Source organism: Chelonoidis abingdonii, chromosome 21 (assembly GCF_003597395.2).
Source record: "Chelonoidis abingdonii isolate Lonesome George chromosome 21, CheloAbing_2.0, whole genome shotgun sequence".
Lineage (NCBI taxonomy): Eukaryota > Metazoa > Chordata > Testudines > Testudinidae > Chelonoidis > Chelonoidis abingdonii.
Window position 1 is genome coordinate 16,112,046 of NC_133789.1, and position 11,131 is coordinate 16,123,176.

General features: G+C 40.4%; 1 pseudogene; it reads left to right on the forward strand.

The window, feature by feature from the left end:
• LOC116822966 (olfactory receptor 6F1-like) overlaps window positions 1-2,137 on the forward strand; it is a 4,069-nt pseudogene extending 1,932 nt beyond the window's left edge.
• The last annotated feature ends 8,994 nt before the right edge of the window (window positions 2,138-11,131 follow it).

Here is an 11,131-nt window from a genome sequence, read left to right on the forward strand (position 1 = left end):
ATGGGACCTTCAGGTTCTATTAGAAGACACACAATAAGTGATAAACAGAATTTCTAATTTCTGATGTCAGTCCCTTGTTCCTGAGAATTTGGGGTGGTATTTTCTAAGGGTCTAAGAAGGACCAGCTGGAAATTGGAATTTCATTTTCTGAAAAAACAAAAAAAAGTCAAGATTTCAAGTGTTGTTTTGTTCTGATATGGAAAGAACACAAGACTTTTCAAAATTTTTGGCAGTAGAGAAGAGATGTATGGAAGATCATCCCACTACAGGCATGTGATTAGAGCAGTTACCCAGGTCATGGGAGAACTGTGTTCAAGTCCCACCTCTGGTTGATCCAGAAGCGAAACTCAGACCTTGGCAAGTGCACATGCTACCAGGCTATGGCATTAGTCCTTACCATTTGTCCTCACTTTGATTAGTAATTTCATCCTGGACCTAAGAATATACCCAGATGACAATTTTGTTGAAACTGATATGTTTCCGTGAAATATTTCTGTTTTAACAAAATGGTATTTTTCAACGTAAAAAATAGTTTTGTCTAATTATTTATTGTATTGTGTTGTATTGTATTGTATTTTTCCTAGGTCTAGGCCTAAGTAGCACAACTCCCACTGAAGATCAGGGAGTATAAGTGGCTTAAGAACAGAAGTCCTATTGGCTATCAGTAGAGACTTGTGATCCTAGGTCACTTAGGTGTTTTCGAAAAGCCCAGTTATTTTCCTGAGCAACGAGCAAGGTTATCTTGAAGGTGAGGTATGAAGACAATTGGTTAAATCATAAGACTTTCTCACAGCTGAATGGGGTGGGGTTGATGGGCTAGACCAGCAACAGGGGAAAGATGCCATTGGGTCAGCCACTCCACTGACTCCTCATGCGTCTTAGAGGAATAGGGAGTGGAGCACTCATCTTTGTTGCCGAGCCTGAAAGGTGCACAAGCACAGAATGGTGTTGAGTAGTACCTGATTCCGTTCCCTTATATTATCTTTAATCAGGGTTCTCAGTATTATAGCTGGGATTTTAGAAGGAGCCCAAATCCCTTAGAATTTCAGCCTGGAATCCTGTTCCTTGTATTTCACCAGTGAAGCGAGTTCAAGCAAGACTCAGGTCTACCAGGTGCAGGGTCAAATCCCAGAGCCCAGTAGGTATCTTGAAAGTGTTTTAGGAAATGTAGGAGAGTTTCAGGGTTGTGGATCTGCGAATATAGGGCCTGATAGGCTAGGTACTTTTGGTTTGTTTCCACTTTTCATCATTCAAAAGTTGAGTTCAATATTTTTTAAATGCTTATAATCCTCATGTTTTGACAGATGGACTCATTGCTGAGCAGAAATAGAGAAACCAACCAGTGTGCAGAATTCATACTCCTGTTTTCTGGCACTTGTATTTTCGGATGTCCCTTCGAATGGTGTTTCAATTAGTATTTCCTTAGTTGTAGGGAATATGTCTTTATAGCCTTAGTGACCCACCCATGGCTCACACCCCCATGTACTTCTTTCTCTGCATATCTCCTTCTGAGAATCTGGTACACACGGCCTGCCGCCCCAAAGCCATTGGTTCATGATCGGGAAAGCCAAACAATTTCCTTCACGGCTGCATCCTGCAACTGTATTTCATGTTCTCACTGGGCTCTTACAGAATGTCTCATACTGGCTTTCATGGCATATGACGCTTTTGGCCATATGTCATCCACTGCATTACAGCCCTCATGAAAGCACTTCTCCTGCGCACTGGCCCTCATCTCTTGGCTGTTGGGTTCCTGGTTATCTCTGTGTTGCATCTCTTATCCAGTTGTCTTTCTGTGGCCCTAACATTATCAATCACTTCTTCTGTGACTAGATTCCTGGATAGCACTTTCTGCCTACACGAGACTTGTTGAGCTGGCAACTTTTATCATCTCTATTAATGTCCTCCTGGGCTCATGTGCAATAACTCTAATCTGTACATTTACATCATCTCCACCATCTGTAGAATCCCCAGCCAAGGCCGCCAAAAGGCCTTTTCCACTTGCTTCGCCCATCTCACTGTTAACTATCTGGTAGGCTCCACCATTTTTCTGTATGTTACGGCTTCTGCACAGAACTCATTTGATTTAAACAAGAATAGTCAACATCTTAGCACTATTGTAAACTTCCTCTATTAAACCCTTTCATTTACACTCTAAGAAACAAAGAGTTTGGATTGTGTTTTTTTTGTTGTTGAGTGAACCTTGTTGTTTGACTTCTGTTTATTGATGTTGATTTTGGTTTGGTGTTTTTGTGTGTTGATGTTTTTCAGATTGTTATGTGTTTTGTTGATGTTTTTGTGTTTGTATGTTGTTGTTGTTTGTTGTTTTGTTTTTTTTGTGTTGTTGGTGTAATTTTTGCTGGTTGTGTGTTGTGTGATTTGTATGATTTTGTTTTGATTTTTTTTGATGTGGTTTGATTTGTTTCTTGTATTGTTGTGCTTGTTGTATGGTGTTTCGGTTTTGTTTTTGTTGATTGTGGTTCTGTGACGGTTTTATGAGTGTTTGTAATTTTGATATTGAAGCCTTTTTGTGATGTTTTGACTTTGATTGTTGTGTTGTTATTTGGGTCTGATGATGTCTGTGTTTGAAATTGACTTTGGTTTGATTGTGTGGTTGTGTGCTTCTTTGTTGTTTTTTTTGTGTTTGGGTTTGGTGTTTGATGTTGTTTTGTTTTTTTATTTTTTTTGTTGTGTGTGTACTGGTTTGTTGTGGTGTGATTGAATTTGCTTTGTTGAGTTTTTATGTCTGCGATGTGACTGTGTTGTTGATTATTTGATTTTGTGGTTGAGTAGGGTGGTTTTCGTGTGATTGTGGTTTGTCTGGATTTGTGATGGTGTGGTGGAGGTGATTGTTTGAGGGTGTGTTGGTTTGAAGTCTATGATGATGTGGTGGATGGTGTTTTAATATGATTTGAAGCGGCTAGTTGTTTTTTGGTTTTTTTTTTGTGTTTTGGTTTTTTTTTTGTATGTTTGGTGTTATTTTGAAGGTGTGACTTGATGTGGTGGTGTGGTTGTGTTGAAGTTGTGGCGTTGTGTCTTTTTGGATTGTTGTGTGTTGGTGGTTTGATGGTGAGTTTTGTTGTTGTGGTTGTGGAAGTTGGTGGATGGGTGTGTGCTGTGTGTGTTCGTTGGTTGGTTGGTTGGTTTGTGTGAGAGTGCGTGAGTGAGTGTTTTGGAGGGTTTTGGGTGATTTTGGCTGATATGTGTGGTGTGGTGTTGAGTCGAGCTGAGTCTGGAAAAGGTAAATCATGGGATGTTACAGTGGGTTTTCCAAGATGGTCTGCATTTAGTAGAAATGTAGTAAAGGTGATAGCAAAAAAATGTTTCTGAAGGTTCATGCTTTAGTGCATCTTGAAACATCTGTGTTTTTACAGGTTCTCTCATTCTGACGTTAAACAACTCGCGCTATTGGACTTCGAAGATAACTCAGTAGAGCAGTCGAAATACAATATTGGCATGCTGAAAATTCCAACGTTGCCTAAATGTGTGCATTTGCAGAGATCTGTATGGCTCACCCACGTGATATTACACCGGGGGCCTAGGCCTAAGGGAGTTGCGGTAAAAGCTCCATTTATTGAATGTCAGATGGGATCAAGCTGACATTTCAAGGAATGTGTGGGGAAATTAATTGCTCAGATCCCATTGATTAACACAAAGTTAGGTACTATTTCCTTGTCTCCTTGAAATTCACGCCTTTTACCTTTATCTCCTCGGCTTACTTTTATATATATTTTCCAGTGGGGGACTGTTGATGCCATGGAACTGACTGTGACAGACATGAGCAATTTCTGCAATATCCTGGGAGACCTTTATGAATTACTGTCCTATATGATGGTGTTCCATAGAAGAGATTTAAAACTCTTGATAATTAAACAGTAATAAATCATCTAGGACCAGATATCACCCAAGAGTTCTGACGAACTCAAATATGGAAATTGCGGACTACAACTTGTAAGTATTGTAACCTATCACTTGAATCCGGTCTCTGTTACCGATGGATTGGGATTGGTACAAATGTTAACTCTCATTTTAAAGGGCCAGGATGGCAATCCTGAGGAACTACAGGCCTTTTATCCTTAATTCGAGTGACTGGGCCAAACGTTAACAAACTATATTAAAGAACAGAATTATCAGACACATTGATGGACAGAATTTGTTGTGGAGGAGTCAAAACACCTTTTGTAAAGGAAATCATGCCTCACCAATCTATTAGAATTCTTTGAGTGGGTCAACAAACATGTTGATAAGGGTGATCAAGTCTATATAGTGTACTAGGATTTTCAGAAAGCATTTGACATGGTCCCTCCCCAAAGGCTCTGAAGGAAATTATTCAGGGGATAACAGGGAAAGTCCTCTCATGGATCAGTAACTGGTTAACAAATAAGAAACAAAGGGTAAGAATAAATGGCCAGTTTTTAAAATGGAAAGAGGTAGACAGTGGGGTCTCCCAAGCATCTATGCTGGGACCTGTGCTCTTCAACATATTCATTGATGATCTGAGAAAAGAAATGAACAGTGAAGTGGCAAAGTTTGCAGATGATACAAAATTATTCAAGTTAGTTAAGTCTAAAGCTGACTGCAGAAAACTGAGTGACTGGGCAACAAAATGGCAGATGAAATTCAACATTGATAAGTGAGAGCAATGTACATTGGAAGAAATAATCCAAACTATATATAAATAAAATGGTAATGGTGGGTTTTAAATTATCTGGTACCACTCTAGAGAGAGATCTTGGAGTCATTGTGGCTAGTTCTCTGAAAACTTCATCTCAATACACAACAGAAGTCTAAAAGATTAACAGAATCATAGAACGGGAAGGGATTTTGAGAGGTCACCTAGTCCAGCCCCCTGCACTCAAGGCAGGACTAAGTATTATCTAGACCAGGTGTGGACAAACTGCGGCTCGTGGGCTGGATCCAGCCCCTCAGGGCTTTAGATATGGCCGGCGGGATTGCCACCCCTGTGGCGCCGCAGGCCCTGAGCTGCTCCAGTAAGTGGCCAGTATCACATCCCCATGGTCCCTAGAGGAGGGAGGGCAGAGGGCTCCGTGTGCTGCTTTTGCCCATGGATATCTCCCCCGAAGCTTCTATTGGCCGGGAATGGGGAACCGTGGCCAATGGGAGCTTTGGGGGAGGCACACACAGGAAGAGCAGCGTGCGGAGCCCCTCTCCCCCAGTGGCCAAAGCACCTCCAGGCCAGGGCCAGTACGGGCAGGCAGGGAGCCTGCCCTGGCCTCGGTGTGCACTGCTGCCACCCAGCACCAATCCAGGTAAGCGGTGCTGGGCCAGAGCCCAAACCCCTCCTGCACCTGCACTCCAACTCCTGCCCTGAGCCCCCTGCTGCAACCCACACCTCTCCTACACCCAACCCCTGCCCTGAGCCCCCTGCCGTACTCCACACTGCTTTTCCTATCCTCAGAGGTTAAGAATATTTTTTTTCCCTCTTCCTTGTAACAACCTTTTATGTACTTGAAACCTGTTATTATGTCCCCTCTCAGCCTTCTCTTCTCCAGACCAAACAGACCTATTTTTTTCGACCTTCCCTCATAGGTCATGTTTTCTAGATCTTTAATCATTTTTGTTGCTCTTCTCTGGACTTTCTCCAATTTGTCCACCTCTTTCCTGGAATGTGGCACCCAGAACTGAACACAATACTCCAGTTGAGAACATATCAGTGCTCAGTAGAAGGGAATAATTACTTCTCGTGTTTTGCTTACAACACTCCTGTTAATACATCCCAGAATGATCTTTGCATTTTTGATAACAGTGTTACACTATTGTCTTATATTTAGCTTGTGATCCACTGCGATCCCCAGATCTCTTTCCACAGTACTCCTTCCTAGGCAATTGTCATTTCCCATTTTGTATGTGTGCAAACTGATTGTTTCTCCTAAGTGGAGTACTTAAGCATGATTAAGGGGATATAATAGAGGTTTATAAATCAAGAATGGTGTGGAAGAAGTGAATGAAAGTGTGATTACCCTTTCCCAAGTTCAAAAACCAGGGGTCACCCAATGAAAGGACACAAAGAGAGGTGGTGGTTTCAGATTGTTGTAATAAGCTATAAATTAGTGTCTTTATTAAGACCATGGTTTTTAGTGTCTAGCAAAATTATGAATTCAGGCTTCCAGGGTCATCTTTTGAGAGTTTGTGCAGGTTTCCTTTGAGATGAGGACTGATAGACCAGATATAGTGATCACTTTGTGTAAAGTGTTCACCCGCAGTGATGTCTGTTTTTGTCTTTATCATTTTCCTGCATGAGTTTATTTACGATGTAGTGATTTCTGGTTTTACCCACATAGTTGCTATTTGGCATTTAGTGCACTGGATGAAGTACACCACACATTGTGATAGACGTATGTAGGATCCTGGATCTTGACAAGCGTGTTGTGGAGGCATTATCATTGTACCAGTAGAGATATGTCTGCAGGTTTTCATCTGTTTTTCTTGCAGGTCTGTTGAGTTTGGTTTTCTTGGTTTGTGAGCAGTTGCTTCTGATGATGAGCTAGGAGAGGACAGGAGCTATTTGACAGGCCAGGAGAGGGAGTTCAGGAAGATTTATTTCAGGATGGGGTCCCCATTGAGTATGAGTTGTAGTTGCTTGATGATACCCCATATGGGTTCCAGTGTGGATGGAAGGTTATAATTAGGATGTGCAGTCAAGAGGGAATGTTATTTCTGTATTGAAGCAGATTTTTCTGGGTATGTCTGGTGCCTGTTCCATTATGTGATGTACTTCTCTATATAGCTACTAATAGGGGACCAGATTTATAAGATATTTAGGCATTTAGTGAAATTTCAAAAGCACCTATGTGCTTAACACCATTGATTTTCAAATTCGCAGCCACAAATAGACACAGGATTTCCTCTCCTTCAGGATGAAACTATTGAGTTACTTGTGAGGTCTCCCAAAGGTGGATGCATGGATGTAGAATTTAAGACTCCAGGGGTGAACCAGACCACACTGTTGTCAATAGCAGACCTCACTAGCTGAATAGGACCAGGATTTCACTCCCACTGGCTTGAATAGGACCAGGATTTCAAGTGGCAGTATCCAGGGGTACATGCTAAATGGCAATTTAATGCCAGAGAGAAAAATTCACACCTGTACAATGAGCCTGCAAAAGCCACTTGATTCCACCTCTACACCCTCAGAATAGATCATATTATACCAGCTCAAGATCTGGCCATAGATGGTGATCACACCCCTAAACTAGATCTGTCCCCTGGAAATATTCCTTCTGATCCACGTTGTGGGGACAGCTGTCATGACTCCTACCCAACCCACCTCTTGCTGCTCAGAAAAGAACATGGCAAAGATATCCATATGTCTGGCCAATTCCCAGCTTTTGGATAACCCATGAAGGCCATTGGCATCTGACACACATGAAAGAAGGATTTGGGTGGCTTTACTTTACATATGGGTCCAGCCCCCCAAATAGGAGCGGAGGATTGAGGAGTTAAACCAATGTCTTAAATCCACCAATACACATCCCACTCTGGTATGAGCAGTTCCCACCTTGAATGGCGAGAGATTCTGGCTGCTGCTTTTATTTATTTAGATTTTCCTGGCATTTTTCCAAGAAAGAGTAGTTCCATTGAAAATATTTGCCCTTTTTAGTTGAAATTGTCAACAGTGTCAAATTTTTCATCACAAGAAATTATGCTTTTTTCTATATATATTTTAATTGATTGAAAAAATGATCAAACATCTCAGAATGGATATTGAAAAAATTCATGACATTTTCCACACACTATTGATATATGTGTTTGTGTCTAACATATATGTTTATAACAATTATATTATATATGTAAACCTGCTTAAAAGATCTGATGAAACAGAGAGGCAAGCTTTTGATGGGTAGATGAGATCTGAGAAATGCTGCACTGTGCTCACTAGCAGTAAAAGGCAGGGTTTATTGAATTAAAAATAAACTTTTAATTATTTGACAGGATGCTTGACCTGGTGATGGGAGAAAGCAGTAGATGGGATATACCTTAATTTTAGTAAGGCTTTTGACACAGTCTCCATGACATTCTTAAAAAACTAAGAAATGTGGTCTAGAGGAAATTACTATAAGGTAGGTGAACAACTGGTTGAAAGAACATACTCAAAGAGTAGTTATCAATGGTTTGCTGTCAAATTTGAAGGGTGTATCTTAGTAGTCCCACAGAGTCAGTCTTGGTCTCGGTACTATTCAGTATTTTCATTAATAATTTGGATAATGAAGTGGAGAGTGTGCTTATATTTTGCAGATGACAGCAAGTGGCAAGTGTTGCAAGCCTTGAGAGGACATGATTAGAATTCAAAAGGACCTTGACAAACTTGGAAAATTAGTCTGAAAAGAACAAGATGAAATTGTAAAGTTAGTCAAGTTCGTCACTTAGGAAGGAAAAAACAATGTCAACTACAAAGTGGGGACTAACTGGCTAGGACTTAGTACTGTGAAAAGAATCTGGGGATTATAGGGATCACACACTGAATATGAGCCAACAATGTGATGCAGTTGTAAAATAGGCTCATAACATTCTGATGTGTATTGACAGGAATGTTGTATGTAAGACATGGGAGATAATTGTCCTCCTCTACTCAGTGTTCATGAGCCTCAGATGGATTACTATTGCCACTTCTGGTGCCGACACTTTAGGAAAGATGTGGAAAATGGAGGGCGAGCAGAGGAGAGCAACACAAAAATGATGAAAGGTTAGAAACCTGACCTATGAAGAAAGTTAAAAACACTGGGCATGTTTACTCTGAGAAAAGAAGATCAAGGGGAGCTGAAAGATGACTATGATCACTGTTCTCTATGTCCACTGAAGTAGGAGAAGAAGCATAGGTTTTAAGCTGCAGCAAGGAGCTTGAGTTAGATATTAGGAAGAACTTTCTAAACTATAAGGAGAAAGAATGAGGAATATTGTGGCACCTTAGACACTAACAAATTGGAAACTCTTGAACATTTACTGTCTGTTTTCAGAGACACGCTCCAAGGCACAAATTGATTCCTCCTTAGATACAGCTTACTCCCTTTCTTACAGGAATTCTCTATTCTTTAGACATGTAAATGAGGAATTGATTAGGTGCCAGAAGATGGTGTCAGTATATGAAGCATATTTCCTTAGTTTTGTAAACAATAAAATATCACTGTTGGAGCTTCCTCTGTCCAGCTCTTTGTCGTTTGTGTTCAGAAGTCAAAGGGGTCCAATTTGCATTTGCCATTATTTAAAGCGGAAATAAGGCTGGGTGGGGGCTTAACTAAGACACCAAAGCTCTACTGTGTAGCAACAGTGTGGCAAATGCAAGGCTAGAATGTTGGTCTCCAGGCTGCCAGTACCCGCTTTCACCAAGAGACCACCCGATTTAGCAAGTCTGATACATAACATAGGGAAGTCTGTGAAATTCTATTGAGATCTAACTATCCAGGAGTGATGGGAGGTGAGGCTGGAGTACAAAACAAACCCCCTCATGCCAATTTCAGCAGCAGTTCATTTACAAGTAGGTAGGGGGTAAAGTAAGCTGGATGATGATGGAAACAGATTCCTATCATTGTCAAAAGTCTACAAAAATTGCCTGAGTCTTTTGTTTTGAAGAGACAGATTCTCATTTATGCTAACACACTTCACACCACTCTGACAGTAGAAGGGGTAACCTGGAGAGAATTATACTGATTACACCATTTTAAGGCCCTTTGCATTGCTACAGGTGGTGTAAAATGACTGTGTGTAAATGTGAACCGTGTGAAATATTCCTGTATTTCTAATGTTTAGTTGCTGGAAAGGAAGATATACCATCTTTGAATCACTATTTCAGCACCCGTGCTATTGTGTATCATCAAGAGAAAAAGATGTGAAATGAAAGGAGTTTGTATTGACAAGCTCTGTCAGAAGACATGGTAAGTTAAGATCCAAGCAACAGAAAGATCCTGGACTTACAGTTTAAAGTAACTGTACTGGAAATAAGTTTGCCTTTCTTTGTAATGTGAGCTACCTGAAAATTGCTGTTCAAAAAGTTTGCCTCATTGAGGAGTCAACACACTTGTACTGAAAGAATGAGTTATCTTTATCCTCTTTTCAAATTAGATAAAGTCAGAATGAACAAAAAGGAATTTTTTGTAAATTGTAAAACTAATAGAGCCATTTGGGAATTATTTTATACATTAAAATTTTTGACAAAATGAAAATTTTCATTTTGTCTTTTTCTTTAATTTTCGGGGGGGTGGTCAAAAACAACAATGAATTTTCAGTTATGCCAAAAGGTTCAGGTTTAAGCCAAAATATTTGTCCTTTTTGCACCAGAAAACCTTCTTGTTGTATTTTCATGAGATCCCCAAGTTATCTTTCTTTCTTTCCTCTATTTATTTTGCACAATCTCAGTTTCATCATAAAGAAGTTCCATGTATAAAATGGTGGTGTGGAAAACTTCAAGGCAGCTCTAATACATTAACCTGTGGAATGACAGTATTCAGGCAATAAGAAAAGAAGGATCTGATTATATAGATCTATTTCTTGAACACTGCACATTGCAGAGAAGTTATATCAGTTCTTGTGTTCTACCTCAGCTGTCTCTGTGATTTGAACAGATCGCTTCCATCCTGCTTTAGGTTCCCATCTTAAAATGGGAACAATTATACTGATCTTGTCAACCATTCACTCAAAGTGCCATAAATCAGGCCCTTATAGTTTGGTAGTCACGTTGTGTGATTAATAGTCATTCTTTGCACATTGCCTATGCACATGAAAGAGCTTAATAGTGCTAAGTATTGTTATCTGCACATGAAAAATTCCAATACAATGGGAGAGGGTAGCATTAACAGCTGGGATTTTCAAAGAGCATAAGGAGTTAGTCACCAGCTTCTATTGCACTGATCCCCTAACCGGTTTGAAAATTCAGGCTACAATAACTATCAGTCATTCTTTGTCTATAAACTGATGTTTCCCTCAGTTCAGAGGGAGCAACGTCCTCTGGAAGCAGGCGAAAGTACTGAGAGTAGTAGATGGGTTATAGTTGTTTCTTAAGCTTGTGCATTGTGCGTTTTGGAACATGATTCCTGACAGTTAGGCTATTGTTCTGTTCTAAGCCAGGCTGAGGTTTGACTGAAAGCTGAGCCCAGAGGAGATGGGTGGATAGAGGAGG